Here is an 18741-nt window from a genome sequence, read left to right as displayed (position 1 = left end):
CGTCTATATATAAACATTAAATAAATACAAATCTCATCTAAACCTCATCAGTTAAATCTGCGATAACTCACCTGCGATTACACTCTTATGACCTACAACATGTATGATCTTTAAATTAGAAGTCTGTAACATAAGGCTCCAGTGGGGTAGCCTCATATTCTTGTCTTTAAAGTGTTCTAACAATGTAAGAGGATTGTGATCCATGTACACAATTGTCTCTGACACATGGTTTATGACATACACATTAAAATGTTGTATACAATAGTTCTTTTTCAATTGTGGAGTATTTCCTCTGGTGGAAGTTGAGCTTCTTTGAAAAGTAACCAACTGGCAGTTCAATCCCATCCTCATTTTCCTGTAGGAGTACAGCTCCAACTCCAATGTCACTAGCATCAATGGCAACTTTAAAAGGTTTTGAAAAGTTTGGTGTAGTTAAAACTGGTTTGATGGTTAACATCAATTTCAAATGGTGAAATGCCTCCTGGCATTGCTCTGTCCAGTGAAACTATGTTCTTCTTCAACAAATCAGTTAATGGTGCCACTACATTGCTGAAGCTTGGAACAAACTTCCAATAGAATCCGCTGAGTCCTAAGAATCGAAGTACCTCTTCGAGCTTGGTCATGGAAATTCATCAATGGCCTTTGTCTTTGCATTCCATCAACCTTCCATGACCAATGTTATGTCCCAAGAACATCACTTTTGCTTTAGCAAACTCAGCTTTGTTTAAGTTTATTACCAGTTTTGCTTCTCATAGTCATTCACGGAGCTCTGCCAACTGTACCATGTGATCTTTCCAGGACTTACTGAAGATCATGACGTCGTCCAAATAGACTGCACAATTTGTTAACCCAGCACATCTCTGTTCATGAGTCTTTCAAATGTGGTGGGTGTGTTATTCATTCCAAAGGGCATCACTTAAAACTGATAGAGCCCATTTGGGGTTACAAACACAGAAATCTCTTTCACTGTCTCTAATAAAGGTACCTTCCAGTAACCATGCAGCAAGTCCAACTTGGTGATGTAACTGGCTTGTCCAACTTTCTTGATACAGTCCTCCAATCTCAGTATTGGATATCAGTCCAATTTTGGCCTTCCAATAATCCACACAAAATCGTTGAGTCACGTCCGGTTTGGGAACTAAGTCAATCTGTGAACTCCATTCGCTCTTGGCTTGGTTCGATGAGATCCTCGTCGAGCATGGTGTCCACCTCCATCTGGACCTGTCCAGCTTTGAATGGATTAAACCAATAGGGGTGTTGTTTTATTGGAGCAGTATTCTTTACCTCTACTTCAAGTACAATTGCATTCGTCCTCCCCATCCGATTCTTACATATGTCCTTATACTGCAGTAACAAACCTTTTAACTGCTTTCTATGCTCATAAGACAGATAGTTTATTAACCTATCCCACTCCTCAAAGACCTCTTCATTTTAAAATCTATTTTGAGGCACATCAAAATCCATATCATCTGGATTTGATTCCCCACTCTGTGGGGCAGTAACTAGCACCTGTTTCTCCAGTGTTTTCTGTCTAGTATAATATGGTTTCAACATGTTCATATGGCATATTTCCTAAATAGTTCACCTGACTCACCTTTTTCTCAATTTGATAGGGACCATTAAACATGGCTTTGAAGGGACCTCCCACTGGTAACAGTACTAACATGTCATCCCCACGGGAAAATGTCTGAACTTTTATCTGCCACCTGCTTCATTCTATACTGTGCCCTCTTTAGGTGCTGCTCAGCTAACTCACTTACTCAATTTATTCTCTCCCTCACCTCTGATACATAATATAAGTGTTACTCTTACTTTAGTCCTGTCAATTTTTCTTTAATTAATTTCAAAGGACCTCTCACTTCATGACCGAATATTAACTCAAAAGGAATGAACTGAGTCGATCCATTTGGGGCATCTATAATGGCAAACAATATGAATGGGATACCTTTATCCCAATCATTTGGGCAACCCTGAGAGTATGCTCTCAACATGGTCTTCAAAGTCTGATGCCACCTTTTTAAAGTTGCCTGGGATTCAGAGTGATACGCACTTGATTTGAAGTGTTGTATACCTAAGCTATCCATAACCTCTTTAAACATCCTAGCAGTAAAATTTGACCCTTTGTCCTACTGAATCTCTCGGGGTAGCCGATACCATATGAAGAAAGCTACTAACTCCTCTACTACCCTTTTTGCCTTGATACTCTGTAATGGAATTGCCTCCAGAAATCTGGTAGACACATCCATTATGGTTAACAAGTATGGGTTCCCACTTTTACTTCTCGGGAGAGGACCTACACAACCAATTATAACTCGCGTGAAAGGTTCTTCAAATATGGGAATTGGCAACAAAGGCGTTGCTTTTATTATCGCCTGTGGCTGACCCAACATTTGGCATGTATGACACGTATGGCAAAACTTAACCATATAGTTGTGCATTCCAGGGCAATAAAAATGTTTTTGTACCTTTGCCTGAGTGTTTTGTACCCCTAGGTGACCTCCTGCAGGTGGTTCATGTGCTACCCATAACACCTCCTGTGTGTACGCAACAGGCAAAACAATCTGGTGCACTTCGGCCCATTTCTACGCTGCACTAACCTGCCATGGTCTTCATTTCCATCTGAGGATTCTATCTTTCAGATAATAACACTCCAGAATATTCTCTGCCTCCTTTCCAGAGTACATATCCGCATATATATCTTTTATCATCTTGTCTTGCTTTTGCAAGTCTCTTCGCTTTTCAGGACTAAACACTTCTGTCTGACCCTTTGCCTGTTCAGATTTCTCCTGCAGTATTACATCAAACCAGGTATTCGTTAACTGAACCTCAACTCCTTCATCTTTATTTTTCACTTTGTGCTGTGACTTATGATTGTGGGGTCTGATGACTACACAGTCTGGGAAAATACCAGGATATTTCTGTTTTAACTTCTCAGTTTCTTGGTTTTCTTTGGGCTTCTCCACAACAAGGGGCACCACTCCCACCTTGGATCCTGTCAATCATTCCCAAGAACAAACTGAATTCCTGGAACTGATACTCTGTCAATCACTCCCACTTTAACTTCCCCAGTCTTGAGTTGGCACTCCAACCTGACCTTAGATAAGGGAATACTAAATTTCTGCCCGTATCCCATAAATTACCACACTCTAGGGTAACAGATCAGAAATAATGCATATTCGTTTACCCCTTAACTATCAGCGACAGGTTAGATCCTGTATCTCTCAAGATTGTAACTTCTTGTCCTTCTCCTCCTTGTTCTTTCTGACTAAACTTTACCGACAGAGGTGAATACTTTGTAGAGATCAGGTACTAATTCCAACCCTTGCCCCTGCCTAGGCTGTGCCATCTCCTGCAGCTCCTCAGCTCTTCTTGGGGTTACCTTTACTACCTTTACTAATGCCATGGCTTAGCTTGTTTTACCACATCTTTTCTTTAGTGACCTTATGTGTCCCACTTTATCACAGAGGAAACATCTGAGACCTTTCAACTCCTTCCCACCCTCTTGGGCTACTTTTTTATCTTGTGGTAAATTCTTGGCAATGTTCTCTACTTTTGGTTTTGGTAGTGTAGGATCTCCCCTTCTCCCAACTTCTATTCCTCACAGGACAAAATTCTGGCTGGAAGCTTATCTTGTGCACTGTTCAGAAAAGATTCACAAGGATGTTGCCAGGGTTGGAGGATTTCAGCTATAAGGAGAGGCTGAACAGGCTGGGACTGTTTTCTCTGGAGCGTCGGAGGCTGAGAGGTGACCTTATAGAGGCTAACAAAATTATGAGGGACATGTACAGGGTAAATAGGCAAAGTCTTTTCCCTGGGGTCAGGGAGTCCAGAACTAGAGGGTATAGGTTTAGTATGAGAGGGGAAAAATATAAAAGAGACCTACAGGACAGCTTTTTCACACAGAGGGTGGTACGTGTATGAAATGAGCTACCAGAGGAAGTGGTGGAGGCTGGTACAATTGCAACATTTAAGAGGCATTTGGATGGGTATATGAATAGGAAGGGTTTGGAGGGATATGGGCCGGGTTCTGGCAGATGGGACTAGATTGGGTTGGGATATCTGGTCGGAATGGACGGGTTAGACTGAAGGGTCTGTTTCCATGCAGTACATCTCCATGACTGTATATATTCATCTGCTAGTTCTGTTGCCCTTCTCACTTTATGCTCCTCCATGTGAATTTTTACCTTCTCTGGAAGTGAGTTTTTAAACTCCTCCAGCAGAATAATTCTCTTGTAGAGCCTCAAAATCTTATCTATTTTTAAAACACGCACCCATCTATCAAAATGACTACCTTTAATCCTTTCAAACTCAACATAAGTCGGGACCTGGTTCCTTCTTTATATTTCTGAACTGCTGTCTATATGATTTGGAGATGCTGGTGTTGGACTGGGGTGTACAAAGTTAAAAATCACACAACGCCAGGTTAGAGTCCAACAGGTTTAATTGGAAGCAAACTAGCTTTCGGAGTGCCGCTTTTTAAACAGGTGGTTGTGGAGGACAATTTGAAAGGCACAGAATTTATAGCAAAAGTTTACAGTGTTATATAACTGAAATTATACATTGAAAAATACCTTGATTGTCTGTTGAGTCTTTCATCTGTTCGAATACCATGATGGTTTCACTTCTTTCATATGTAAATCACAAAGCTTTTTTTTAAAGTTGCATTCTCAGATTCATAAGCACTTAAAATAGCCAGTTTAACCTCTTCATAATCTCTTGACCCCTCATCTGACAGCGCGGCAAATATCTCACGAGCTCTGCCTGCTAGTTTAGTCTGAACTAGCATTACCCATAAATCCTTGGGCCACTCCATCTGCCTAGCAAATTTTTCAAATGAAATGAAGAAGGCTTCAACATCTTTCTCATCAACATGTGGCAGAGTTTTGACATATTTGTATGTAACAACCTTTCCTTTGAATCTCTATCTTGTTAACTTGACTTTGCTGACTAAATCGCAACTTCTCAAATTCAACTTTTCTCTCTTTTTGGTCAGTTAAGAACCTTCTCTCTCTTTGTTTATCTTTTAACTCCATTGTAATTTAAGTTTTTCTACCTGTACCACACTTGTCTGTTTCTCTGAAACACCTAAGTGTTTGGGTAACTCCCTTACAATTTCAGCTTCAGGCCCACACTGACCTTCCGAAGAGTAATCTACCCAGACCCATTCCCCTACCTATATTTACCCCTGACTAATGAACTTAACACTATGGACAATTGATCATGGCCAATTCACCTGACCTGCACATCTTTGGATTGTGGGAGGAAACCGGAGCACCCGGAGGAAACCCACACACACACACACAAGGAGAATGCGCAAACTCCACACAGACAGTCACTCGAGGCAGGAATTGAAGTCCGGTCCCTGGCGCTGTGAGGCAGCAGTGCTAACCACTGAGCTACTTTTGTCCTTGGTTAAACCTAAATCTTATTTGCTAATTCTAAAAATATAGCCTTTTCCTTTCCTTCTAAACTTTCTTGGCAAATTTGAGAATCATCGTTAAATGCCAAAACCACTTTAGCAATTTTAAGAGCCATTTCTCTCACTTTTAATTTAATCAACTACAAAACACCAAAAGTAAACAAATTGCCTCACCTATGTTTTACTTAAAGATCTAGGACACTAACCTGCAAGTGTTTAAATCTACTGGGCTTTATCATACCCCAAATCTATTCAAGTCTGACTAAGCTAGTTCAAATCATGAATCTGAGACCCAAAGTGTTCAACTCTCATGATGAGCCCCCCCCAACTGTTACGACATGGGTATACACAAACCACCACCCCCCACCCTGGCCTCCACAACTTTAAACCTGCAACACAGAAAAGATTTATCCCTTGCAGTAATCTGTGTAATTCAAGAGGTAAGGAACTATTCCCAAAAGTCACAGTAGAAGCTTTATTTTTAAAGTCTAACAGAGAATAATTAATTAACAATTATTTACAACTCCTTTCTCTAACCTCCCTTTTACCTTCCCCTTCTAAAATACAAGTTGGATAAAACCCCTGATTAAGAATTACCAAAACCTTCAAATTTCACGAGCAGCCAGCTGTCATATCTTCTCTTTGTATCTTCCTCTGTAGATTTACTCTCCAGGTAGACGTCATTTTTTTTCTGTGCAAAGTCCTTCTCTAGACAGGTACCTCTCAGAGTGTTCTTACTAGCTGCCTACATCTACTGGTGTTTTGGAAGTTCTCCTCCAACTGTTCAATTTTTTTGGCTTTATACCCAAAAGCATCAGATCATTTCATTGGTGTTAATGTTGTCAAAATACCAAATTCAAACTTAATTGGAGTTTGGTATTTTGGGGCATAATTTAAACTGATTGGCCAAATTTGATGTTTTTGGTGGTTTTTTTTTATTTCTAGGCAATCCAGCTAATCTAGCTGTTTGACCAAATGTTGCATTTTAAATTTTCCAGTACTCCGTGTGCTTCTTTAAGTCCTTGCTAGTTTTCAACTCTCTTAAAGGTACAGTACCCCTTACACTTTCATAACACAAGTCTCATAAAGGTATATCACATATCTGCTTTTTCCAAAAAAAAAGAATCAAATATACATCATTAAACATAGACATGAGTTGGAAGTTCAACAGCTATACAGGCTTGCATAAACAGACTTAAGAAGATTAATAATTCAAACTTCAAAACAATTGAAATTGGCAATGATCTTTTCGTCTTCACTATCAATGGGGGTGGTGCCAGGGGACTGGAGAGTGGTGGATGTTGTGCCCCTGTTCAAAAAAGGGAGCAGGGATAACCCCGGGAATTACAGGCCAGTTAGTCTTACTTTGGTGGTAGGCAAAGTAATGGAAAGGGTACTGAGGGATAGGATTTAAGAGTATCTGGAAAGACACTGCTTGATTAGGGACAGCCAGCACAGATTTGTGAGGGGTAGGTCTTGCCTTACAAGTCTTATTGAATTCTTTGAGGAGGTGACCAAGCACGTGGATGAGGGTACAGCAGTGGATGTAGTGTACATGGATTTTAGTAAGGCATTTGATAAGGTTCCCCATGGTAGGCTTATGTGGAAAGTCAGGAGGCATGGGATAGTGGGAAGTTTGGCCAGTTGGATAGAGAACTGGCTAACTGGTCGAAGTCAGAGAGTGGTGGTAGATGGTAAATATTCAGCCTGGAGCCCATTTACAAGTGGAGTTCCGCAGGGATCAGTTCTGGGTCCTCTGCTGTTTGTAATTTTTATTAATGACTTGGAAGACGGAGTTGAAGGGTGAGTCAGTAAATTTGCAGACGATACGAAGATTGGTGGAGTTGTGGATAGTGAGGAGGCTGTTGTCGGCTGCAAAGGGACTTAGATATGATGCAGAGCTGGGCTGAGGAGTGGCAGATGGAGTTCAACCCTGTCAAGTGTGAGGTTGTCCATTTTGGAAGGACAAATAAGAATGCGGAATACAGGGTTAACGGTAGGGTTCTTAGTAAGGTGAAGGAGCAGAGGGATCTTGGGGTCTATGTTCATTGATCTTTGAAAGTTGCCACTCAGGTGGATAGAGCTTGTAAGAAGGTCTATGGTGTATTAGCGTTCATTAGCAGAGGGATTGAATTCAAGAGTCGTGAGGTGATGTTGCAGCTGTATAGGACCTTGGTAAGGCCACATTTGGAGTACTGTGTGCAGTTCTGGTCGCCTCATTTTAGGAAAGATGTAAGCTTTGGAGAGGGTGCAGAGAAGATTTACCAGGGTCTTGCCTGGAATGGAGAATAGGTCGTACGAGGATAGGTTGAGAGTGCTAGGCCTTTTCTCATTGGAACGGCGAAGGATGAGGGGTGACTTGATAGAGGTTTATAAGATGATCAGGGGAATAGATAGAGTAGACAGTCAGAGACTTTTTCCCCGGATACAACAGAGTGTTACAAGGGGACATAAATTTAAGGTGAAGGATGGAAAGTATAGGGGGGATGTCAGGGGTAGGTTCTTTACCCAGAGAGTGGTGGGGACATGGAATGCGCTGCCTGTGGGAGTGGCACAGTCAGAATCATTGGTAACCTCTAAGCGGCAATTGGATAGGTACATGAATAGGTGCTTAAGCTAGGACAAATGTTCGGCACAACATCGTGGGCCGAAGGGCCTGTTCTGTGCTGTATTGTTCTATGTTCTAATGATTTGGAAGTTTGATATATTATCCATATTCTGGAGATTGTGTACCAATCTGGAAAGATACATGTTATTTTTGCCTGCATTTGGTGGTCTTGCTCCTGGTTGCTATCTCCCGGCATCATCATGCAATCACTGTTGTTAGTGTTTTATTGTGACTCTCCATGTGCATGATCGGTGTATCATACATTGGTCTGAGCTGGCTTTTGTTCCTATGCAATGTAATGCCAGTAACAATTTCCTTTGACCTGGACTAGTTGGATATTTTAAAGACCTTAGATGATATCCATGTGCTCTTTAATGGAATTATGACTCACATCTTCTCACCGGCATGTGCTGGTGGTAGTTTTCTATCTGTTTGCTGGTGGTGTGTCTGTTACATTCTCCCCTGTCTTTGATGAGGAAAGTCCTGTGGCTCTTTTATTCTCATGATTCTGGTTTAGCTTAAATCTAATGAATGATTACTCTTTTATGATCTGTGTACAATGGTAATTCTGCCTCTGCTGGGCTATTAACATCTACCAATAAATGGATTGGAACCAGCTGAGGGCCCAGTCAACTATGGTGCCAGGGAATCCTCAGTTGAGAAAAAAGGTGGCCATTTCAGAGGACCCAAACACATCTTCCAGGTGACGCAGTGCTTTACCTGCACATCACACATCCTGCATTTGCTGCTCAAAATATGGTTTCCTCTACATTGGAGAAGCAAAGCATAAACTCATTGACTGCTTTGCAGAACACCTATGTTTTGTCTGTAGAAAAGACCCTGAGCTTCCAGTTGCCTGCCACTTCAACACACAGCCCTGTTCCATGGCCAACATCTCTGTCTCAGGCTTGCTGCAGTGCTCCAGCAAAGCTCAGTGCGAACTGGAAGAACAGTGCCTCATTTTCCACTTGGGGACCCTGCAGCCTTCTGGACTCAATATCAAGTTCAATACTTTAGGGCTTGAGCTCTCCCATGTTCATACCCCAACCCCCACACACCTTTGTTATCATATACTCTGTCATTACACACAACCTATTGTGAGCCACTAACAGTATCCATTAATAGCCATTCACCCTCCAACCCACATTGTTATCCACTCCTTTTTGCTCTCTATTTGCACTCTATCCTCACCTATCATTTAGTCCTTAGCCCCTCCCCATATCCTATTTTCTGCATTTAATTGGACATTTTCCTAGCTACCATCACTGCTGTGGAACGGTCACTGGATCCAAAACATTAACTCTGATTTCTCTCCACAGATGCTGCTTGACCTGCTGAGCTTTTCCAGCAATTTCTGCTTTTGTTTCTGATTTAGAGCATCCATTGTGTTTTTTTTATTAGATTCCCTACAGTGTGGAAACAGGCCCTTTGGCCCAACAAGTCCACACCAACCCTCCGAAGAGCAACCCACCCAGACCCATTTCCCTCTGACTAATGCACCTAATGCCATGGACAATTTAACATGGCCAATTCATATAACCTGCACATTTTTGGACTGTGAGAGGAAACTAGAGCACCCAGACAAAACCCACGCAAACACAGGGAGAACGTGCAAACTCCACACAGACAGTCGCCCCAGGCTGGAATCGAACCTTGGTCCCTGGTGCTGTGAGGCAGCAGGGCTAACCACTGAGCCACTGTGAAGTCTTTCTTGCTGATTGCAAATAAAACTTTAGGGATCTCCTCTCAGGATCATCTAAGACATGATCTGTGAAGTAAAGTTGCACAGGTTGCTTAAATAGCTGTAGTTTGATGAAAATTTCACTTGCTGCCTAATCCTCATTCAAATGTTTGCCTTACATTTCTTATTTCAAGTCTGTGGTTTTAATTTATTGAAATGTACTATGGTGCTTTTATTGCTTCTAATTTATTTTTCATGGCTGTGAAAACTTTAGGATGCTTAGATGAGTGTGGGTTTGCACCATTAAGAAGTAGAGAAATTTCACATCAAATAAGGAGTGATGAAGTCACACCAGCTGAGGTGCTGAATTGAAGAAAATAAAATTCTGGAATCAACCTGTGCACACAGGTGAACATCTCTAGATGAGAAAATCACATTTTAGTGCATAGAACACCACTTTTCAAACAGGAGGGCTGTGTAGTTAAACTGATAGTATCCTTTCATTGTTCATGTTAGTTTTAAGCCTGGAGGAAGCTGTTTATCTGTGAATTTTGTTTTTGAATCTTTAAGAAATATTTTTATTGCACAGTTTAAATTTTGCATCAGAAAGCAGGCTGCTTATTTTTGTTATAGAGGTAGAGTTTCCAACTTGATTGGTCTGTAACTTTTATTTCAAAAGAAGGTACATTTCTCTCCTGGTTAATTAAATTAGAGATTTGTTCTCATGTAAACTTATTGTGGTTGGTTGTCCAAATGCTTTACAATCCAGGGGTTCATGATTTTCAGTGGGGATTATTTTCATAGAATCCCTCCAGTGTAGATACAGGCCCACCAAAGACCTAACCCCTTACCATATCCCTCCACTAATTGACATAGCCTACACATCTCTGGACACTATGGGCAATTTAGCATGGCCAATTAATCTAACCTGCATATCTTGGACACTGAGAGGAAACCCATGAAGACACAGGCAGGTGCCCGAGGGTGGAGTAGAACCCAGATCTCTGGCACTGTAAGACATCAGTGCTAACCACTGAGCCACTGTGCTGCCCTGTTAATAGTAGTTATGGTGCTTGCTACTGTACTGCCACCAAGACAAGATACTAATGATCTGCAACTATCATGCTGTGAAACTAATGTTAGTTCCCATAATAGAAATATAAGAAATGGGTCACAGCGTACTGAAGAAATCATTGTACTTTTATTACAGCACTTGGTGGTTACATATATATATATATATATATATATAGGTACTTGTGTGTCTAGGCTCAAGCTAAGCAATTCAGATGTCATGTTGCATGCTTTCTTCAGTGTATCATGCTGCAAGAGGACAGTAAGATAAAGACTAAGAGCTTTATACCGTTAGGTCACATGCCATAATAGTGATGTCATCATAAACATGTCCCTTAAATATATATCTGCTGTGAGACATGACACGACAAAAGAAATAATACGTAGAGGAAAATGTGACTGAACCCCCCTCTACCACTTCCTCTGGCAGCTCATTCCATATACACAGCACACCCTGTGTGAAACTGTTGACCCTCAGGTTCCCTTTAAAACTTCAGGGCATAGGTTTAAGGTGAGAGGAAAAAGATTTAGAGTCCCCTACCCTGTGGAAAATGCCTTGGCTATTCACGTTATTTATGCCCCTCCCGATTTTATAAATCTCTATAGGGTCACCACCACCAAACCCATCCCCCACCCACCCTCTGCCCCCCCCCCCACACACACACACACACACACATACACACACACACACTCACACACACACACCAGTCTCCTAAGCACAAGGGAGAAAAGTCCCAGCCTATCTTGATAATGTAAACCTTCCAGACTTGGTAACATCCTTGTCAACCATTTTTTGGACTCTTTCGAATTTAATAATATCCTTCCCAGCATGGCAACCAGAATTGTATGCGCTACTCCAAATGTGGCCTTGCCAATATAACCTAATGTCCCGACTCCTGTACCCAAATTAGACTATAATTTCACCACTTGTTGTTTGGAGATTTGAACCCTTATCTCCAGAGTTTTAACCTGGGCTCTAGATTACCAGTGTGGTAATTACCAATATTACTACTGTGCCACCAGAGTGACAGTGAGTAAGCATAGTCTGTCAACCATGGTAAGTATAGACAATTGTTTGATGACTTCCTCCATCATAATGTTGAACTAAGATCCCAGTGGCTGAAGACACAAATTGCCTTTATTTCTTGTGTGACAAAAGAAATATCACTACATATCAATAAAGAAATCTGCAAACATATTCTTTTATCTACAAGCTGGACAAAATTGTGGTATATCACAATTTAAAAAATAAATTCATGGGATGTGGACATCACTGGCTCATACACTCCACCTGTAACTGTCCCTGAGATCGTGATGACGAGCTGCCTTCTTAAACCAGTACAGTACATTTCAGCCATTATGGTTGAGTAACTGCATGTAAATAGATGTGGGAAAATTAGAAAGATTTATGGGCTTTAAAGATGTTATGTTAAGCAGAACAGCAATTTCTTTGAAATCATGATTCTACTCAATAATCAGCAAGTGCAGGTACAAAACAATGACCATTTGTAACAGCATGTAAGAACACGGGCATGATAAGCAGTGAGCTTGAACTCAGAAAACCAAGTAATTCCACTGACTTTTTTCCGCAACCTGTTTGAACTTTATTCTGCAGTAGGGGGCATAGTGTATCAAACAAACATGTTACTTCCTTGCAACATTTATATCTTGCTCCAGTAAATTAACTGAGTTATTAATAGTCACAGGAAGTATAGCCTACATGCATATAGTCACAGGAAGAATAGCCTACACACATATAGTCATAGGAAGTATAGCCTACATACATATAGTCACAGGAAGTATAGCCTACATACATATAGTCACAGGAGGAATACCCTACATGCATATAGCCACAGGAGGATTAGCATACATGCATATAGTCACAGAAAGAATAGCATATAAGCATACGGTCACAGGAGGAATAACCTCCATGCATATAGTCACAGGAAGAATAGCCTACACACATATAGTCACAGGAAGTATAGCCTACATACATATAGTCACAGGAGGAATACCCGACGTGCATGTAGACACAGGAAAAATAGCCCACATGCATACAGCCATAGGAGGAATAGCCTACATGCATATAGTCACAGGAGGAATACCCTACATGCATATAGTGTAATTGGTACCAACCAGCAGATTGTTAAATGGAATCCTTAAAGACAAAGCAGTCTGTGTTTTGTTCACCAGGAAATGAAATCTATAGAATGCTGAATTTTGAACACATGTTGTGGCCACCTACTGGCTCTGAAAGGTAGCCAGTTTCTTTCTTGTCCATCTCCTCCCATGACATGATTTATTTAAGATTTCAGATACTGTGTAGTAGGTGGTGACAAAAACAAAACACAGATGTGAATGACTGCATGTTGCTAATTTAACAAGCATGAGAGAAGATTCAAAATCTACAGAGCAAATAATGTTTTCCAGAAATTCTTGGAACAGTCACCATTAAGTGCCTCACAGAAAATGAAGAGATGCTGAGCTAGATTTTATGGCTCATGGCAGGGATCATATGATGATAACAGAGGGGTGAAGTGTACTCTGTCACACCCATCTCTGCATTCCTGGTGTGACTTAACCCAACCAATGAGGTATCAATGAATTCAGTTGTCACCAAGTCATCCATAAGACTATAACAGTGCTGTAAGAAACGGAATGACCTTTTTCATTCTCAAGGGTAAGTGATAAATTTCGGTGTAGGAGCAATTGGGGTGGATGTGAATGATGTGCATGGGAACTGTGAAAGTAAATATAGTGACAACTGTTTTCTGATTTATTTCTTGGTGCAATGCCTTGACTAGTCAGAGTTAACCAGCCTGATGTGAGCTAAACTGACAGTTAACCGTTGGTCGTCAATGACTGATGCATTCCCATGGCAAGATTTCTACCAATCAAACCTGACTTGCCAGCAATCAATACTCTTCTTTTATGCAGTGTAAATGTTGTTTTCCCTTTACTTTTGCATTTCTTGTGGATCATCCTGATGAGTACATGATAAAAAGCTTTGACAAAAAGTGGCTTCTTATCAAAAAATACTCAAATTCTGTCCAAACAAATGATTAGTTGTACATCCAACCTTATGGAGGGCAGCTATCTGATTCATTGCCACAATGTCCAGCTTGCTGTTAATATAAACCTGTTTTGAAATAATACTTAATTCTACTATTGAGTTATGTACACAGGTGTTTACTTGAATCTGCCAATTCATCAAGGTTTACTCATTTCAACACACCCTTAATATGCAATGTTTTAGACTAATACTGCAATAAGCAGGGTTTGAAACTTCCCCGTGGTATTCCTGGGATGTGAGTATCTCTGCATATACGCTATTGATATCTTATCCAAGAATAAGACTCTTCCACACATTCAATACTTCAATACTCTTACATCTGTACATTACAGGTTATTAAATAGAATTCTATTATAATGTCGATAATATCGATGTTTTTCTAATTCATTTTAATGTGATGTTTTCATCCATTCTGCCCTCCAGTTGCTAGAATAATTTTATCAGTTATATAATTGTTATTTGCATATTCCATTGTATTATATTTCCATTCACATTTCATTCTGAATTGATTTACATAATTCTGGTAAGTTAGTTAGACTTATTCACATCGCCATTGTATTATCAACGTCATGATCATGATCACCCTTTTAAGTCCACATCTCACAAGTTAAGATAATCTGACGGTGACTGTGTGTTCCAATCTGATTCACTTTCCCTTAATGTAAGAGTAATGGTTGCTGTGGTTCTGTTCGCCGAGCTGGAAGTTTTTGTTGCAAACGTTTCGTCCCCTGTCTAGGTGACATCCTCAGTGCTTGGGAGCCTCCTGTGAAGCGCTTCTGTGGTGTTTCCTCCGGCATTTATAGTGGCCTGTCCCTGCCGCTTCCGGTTGTCAGTTTCAGCTGTCCGCTGTAGTGGCCGGTATATTGGGTCCAGGTCGATGTGTTTGTTGATGGAGTTTGTGGATGAGTGCCATGCTTCTAGGAATTCCCTGGAACAGCCGCAGGGACAATAGTGCTTTCACCTCATGTCCAGAACTGTCTCTCTTCTGCTTCTTTTGGCTGTGGCTTTTTTTCCCCATTCTTTACCTTCTTGTGGTCATGAAAGGTTATATCAGGCTTTTAAAGAGATTGCACTTTAAAACTCATCCACAACTCCATCAACAAACACATCGACCTGGACCCAATATACCGGCCACTACAGCGGACAGCTGAAACTGACAACCGGAAGCGGCAGGGACAGGCCACTATAAATGCCGGAGGAAACACCACAGAAGCGCTTCACAGGAGGCTCCCAAGCACTGAGGATGTCACCTAGACAGGGGATGAAACGTTTGCAACAAAAACTTCCAGCTCGGCGAACAGAACCACAGCAATGAGCACCCGAGCTACAAATCTTCTCACAAACTTTAAGAATAATGGTGTTGTACCATTCCTGGAATTGTTGTACCATTCTGTACATTATTCAATGTAGATATGATAACTCTAATCCATATCCTGTGATTATCATACTCAGTCTTAATTCATACCTTAACTCAACGTCTTTCAGTTTCTTCTGAAATATTCCTTTATTGTTTTAATTATATCATACCTTCTCTCTCTAATAACTCTTGCCTCTGACTTTTGGTTTCTTAACCAGGGCTGTGGGTATCTATATTCTGCCTTATTTTAAATTCAATAGTGCTTTCACCTCATGTCCAGAACTGTCTCTCTTCTGCTTCTTTTGGCTGTGGCTTTTTTTCCCCATTCTTTACCTTCTTGTGGTCATGAAAGGTTATATCAGGCTTTTAAAGAGATTGCACTTTAAAACTGGTCCATCTGTTTTCAATTTCCTTCCCTTTAACAATGTAGCTAGTAAACACCATTATTTAATGGTGTTGCTGTGTAACTGAGTAGTGCTAATTTCCAGACTGCATATGTTTGTATTATTTTATGGTCCTAACCACCCTCTCTGCTTTTCTGTTTCACTGAGAATGGAGTGAAAAACTTGCCATCAGAGGGAGTGGCACGAGGTGGGAGGAGGGAGCAGGATGGTGGAGTGGGGGCGGATGGGAGCTAGGAGGAGGTGGGCAGGGTGTTAGGAGAGTATAATATCTGCATTCAAAGTGAATGTTCTCAAATGATCATTCACAACTTAAGCTAACCTCACATACAACTCAGTCTAGCGTGAAAACAAGAAGTTGAATCAGAGTGCTGACTGCTTGGTGCTAAGGGTTACTTGGCCTTAGTGGTTGCAAAGATTGTTAAATTAAGGACTGATAGAAGAGCGATAGAGCATGCATGACCCATGGATGGATTATCACAGAATCATGAGTGTCACGTGCAAGAGCCGATACATTATCTAACATTCTGGAAGATCAAAAGAGAACATAAAAAAGAAGAAAGTTTGGGGAGATCAGTAGCAAAAAACAGGAACAGCCATCATGAACCAAAGTCCCTGAGGTTCAGAACTTAGAAAAGACTCCAACCCGTCAGAGTGAACCAGGCCAGTTCACCTCACATGGGTAGTATCTAAGTTCAAGTCATGAGTCTTATAATTTAGTGCAATGGGAGAAAGTGATGACTGCAGATGCTGGGAATCAGAGTCAAGAGTGTGATGCTGGAAAAGCACAGCAGGTCAGGCAGCATCTGAGGAGCTGGAGAGTCAACATTTTGGGCAAAAGTCCATCAGGAAGGAACGAAGCCTTTCCCGATAAAGGGCTTTTGCCCGAAACGTCAACTCTCCTGCACCTCGTGTGCTGCCTGACCTGTTTTAGTCTAGTATGTGACAAGCTAGAATATTGAGTTAAATGATAAGTTATTAACATAAGACCAGAAGATAAAGGAGCAGAATTAAGCCATTTGGCTCCGCCAGTCTGCTCTGTCATTCGATCATGGCTGATATGTTCCTCAAGGTAAAAACAATGACTGCAGATGCTGGAAACCAGATTCTGGATTAGTGGTGCTGGAAGAGCACAGCAGTTCAGGCAGCATCCGAGGAGCAGTAAAATCGATGTTTCGGGCAAAAGCCCTTCATCAGGAATAAAGGCAGAGAGCCTGAAGGGTGGAGAGATAAGCTAGAGGAGGGTGGGGAGAAAGTAGCATAGAGTACAATAGGTGAGTGGGGGAGGGGATGAAGGTGATAGGTTGGGGGGGAGGGTGGAGTGGATAGGTGGAAAAGAAGATAGGCAGGTAGGACAAGTCATGGGGACAGTGCTGAGCTGGAAATTTGAAACTAGGGTGAGGTGGGGGAAGGGGAAATGAGGAAACTGTTGAAGTCCACATTGATGCCCTGGGGTTGAAGTGTTCCGAGGCGAAAGATGAGGCGTTCTTCCTCTAGGCGTCTGGTGGTGAGGGAGTGGCGGTGAAGGAGGCCCAGGACCTCCATGTCCTTGGCAGAGTGGGAGGGGGAGTTGAAATGTTGGGCCATGGGGCGGTGTAGTTGATTGGTGCAGGTGTCCTGGAGATGTTCCCTAAAGTGCTCTGCTAGGAGGCGTCCGGTCTCCCCAATGTAGAAGAGACCGCATCGGCAGCAACGGATACAATAAATGATATTGATGAATGTGCAGGTAAAACTTTGATGGATGTGAAAGGCTTCTTTAGGGCCTTGGATGGAGGTGAGGGAGGAGGTGTGGGCGCAGGTTATGTTCCTCAACCCCATTCCCCTGCCTTCTCCCTGTAAACTTTGATCTCCTTATTAATCAAGAACCTATCTCAGTCTTAAATACCATAAGTGATTTGATGTCCAAAGCCTTCTGAGGCAATAAATTACACAAATTCAACAGCCTCCGTCTGAAGAAATTCCTCCTCATCTCAGTTCTAAAGGGTTATCCATTCACCTGTGCCCTCAGGTCCTTGTCTCTCCTATGCATGGATACATATTCTCCACATCCACTCTATTCCAAGCCTCTCAGTATTCTGAAAGTTTCAGTGAGATTCCCCTCTCATCCTTCTAAACGCCATTGAGTACAGGCTCAGAGTCATCGACCGCTCCTTATATGACAAGCCCTTCATCCCCTGGACCATTCTCGTAAACGTCCTCTGGACCCCTTCTAAAGCCAGCACACCCTTCTTTAGATACTGGGCTCCAAACTGCTCATAATATTCTAAGTGTGGTCTTATACAGCCTCAGCATAACATCCTTGGTCTTGTATTCTAGTCCTCTCAAAATTAATGATAACATTACAATTGCTTTCCCAACTGTCAACTGAAACATTGTTAACCTTAAGAGAATCCTGCATTAGGACACCTATGTCCATCTTTAATTCAAATTTCAGAAGCCTTTCCTCAGTTAGAAAATAGTCTACACCTCTATTATTCCTACCAAAGTGCATAGCCTCACACTTGCCCACATTGTATTCCATCTGCCACATCTTTGCCACTCTCCAAGCATGACCAAACACTTCTGTAGCTCCCCACCACCTCCTCAACTATCCATCCCTCTGCCTATCTTTGCTGAGCAACACTGCCTTCAGATCTTCATCCTGATTGTTAATGTATAATGTCAACAATTGTAGTTCTAACACTGACCCCGGTAGAATCCCACTAGGCACTGGATTCCATCCTGAAAAAGATCCCTTTCTCTCCACTCTGCCTTCTGCCAAGCAGCCAATCCTCTATTCATGCCAGTACCTTGCCCCTAACAGAACAGACCCATCTTATTTAGCACACTGCTGTGCAGCACCTTCTGGAAATCAAAATACATCACATCCACAGGCTGTCCTTTGTCTAAGGTGTTTGTTATCTCCTCAAACAATTCGAACAGATTTGTCAGACATGAGATCCCCTTGATGAAACCACTATTTTACCATGCACTGCCAAGTACACTGCAAACTAATCCTTATTAAAATCTTATCAATGACTAAGGTCAAGCTAACTGGTTTACAATTTCCCGTATTCTGTCCTCCTCCCTTCTTAAATAGTGGTACTACATTGGCCAGTTTCTAATCCTGTGGGGCTCTCCCTAACTCCAGT

The 18741-nt window shown here is 41.6% G+C and overlaps 1 long non-coding RNA gene across 2 annotated transcripts in view; it reads left to right on the top strand.

The window, feature by feature from the left end:
- The window catches only part of LOC148149753 (uncharacterized), a 29978-nt gene extending 19541 nt beyond the window's left edge, over positions 1-10437 (top strand). For both annotated transcript variants that reach the window (XR_015757349.1, XR_015757350.1), the window contains exon 3: positions 9429-10437. This is a non-coding gene — a long non-coding RNA (uncharacterized LOC148149753). The remainder of the gene's footprint in view (positions 1-9428) is intronic.
- The last annotated feature ends 8304 nt before the right edge of the window (positions 10438-18741 follow it).

This window comes from Chiloscyllium plagiosum, unplaced genomic scaffold (assembly GCF_037043375.1).
Source record: "Chiloscyllium plagiosum isolate Xiang-an unplaced genomic scaffold, Cpla_swu_hap1 HiC_scaffold_6, whole genome shotgun sequence".
NCBI classification, from domain to species: Eukaryota; Metazoa; Chordata; class Chondrichthyes; order Orectolobiformes; family Hemiscylliidae; genus Chiloscyllium; species Chiloscyllium plagiosum.
Note: the sequence above shows the minus strand (reverse complement) of the source record. Positions and strands in the feature narration are given on the sequence as shown.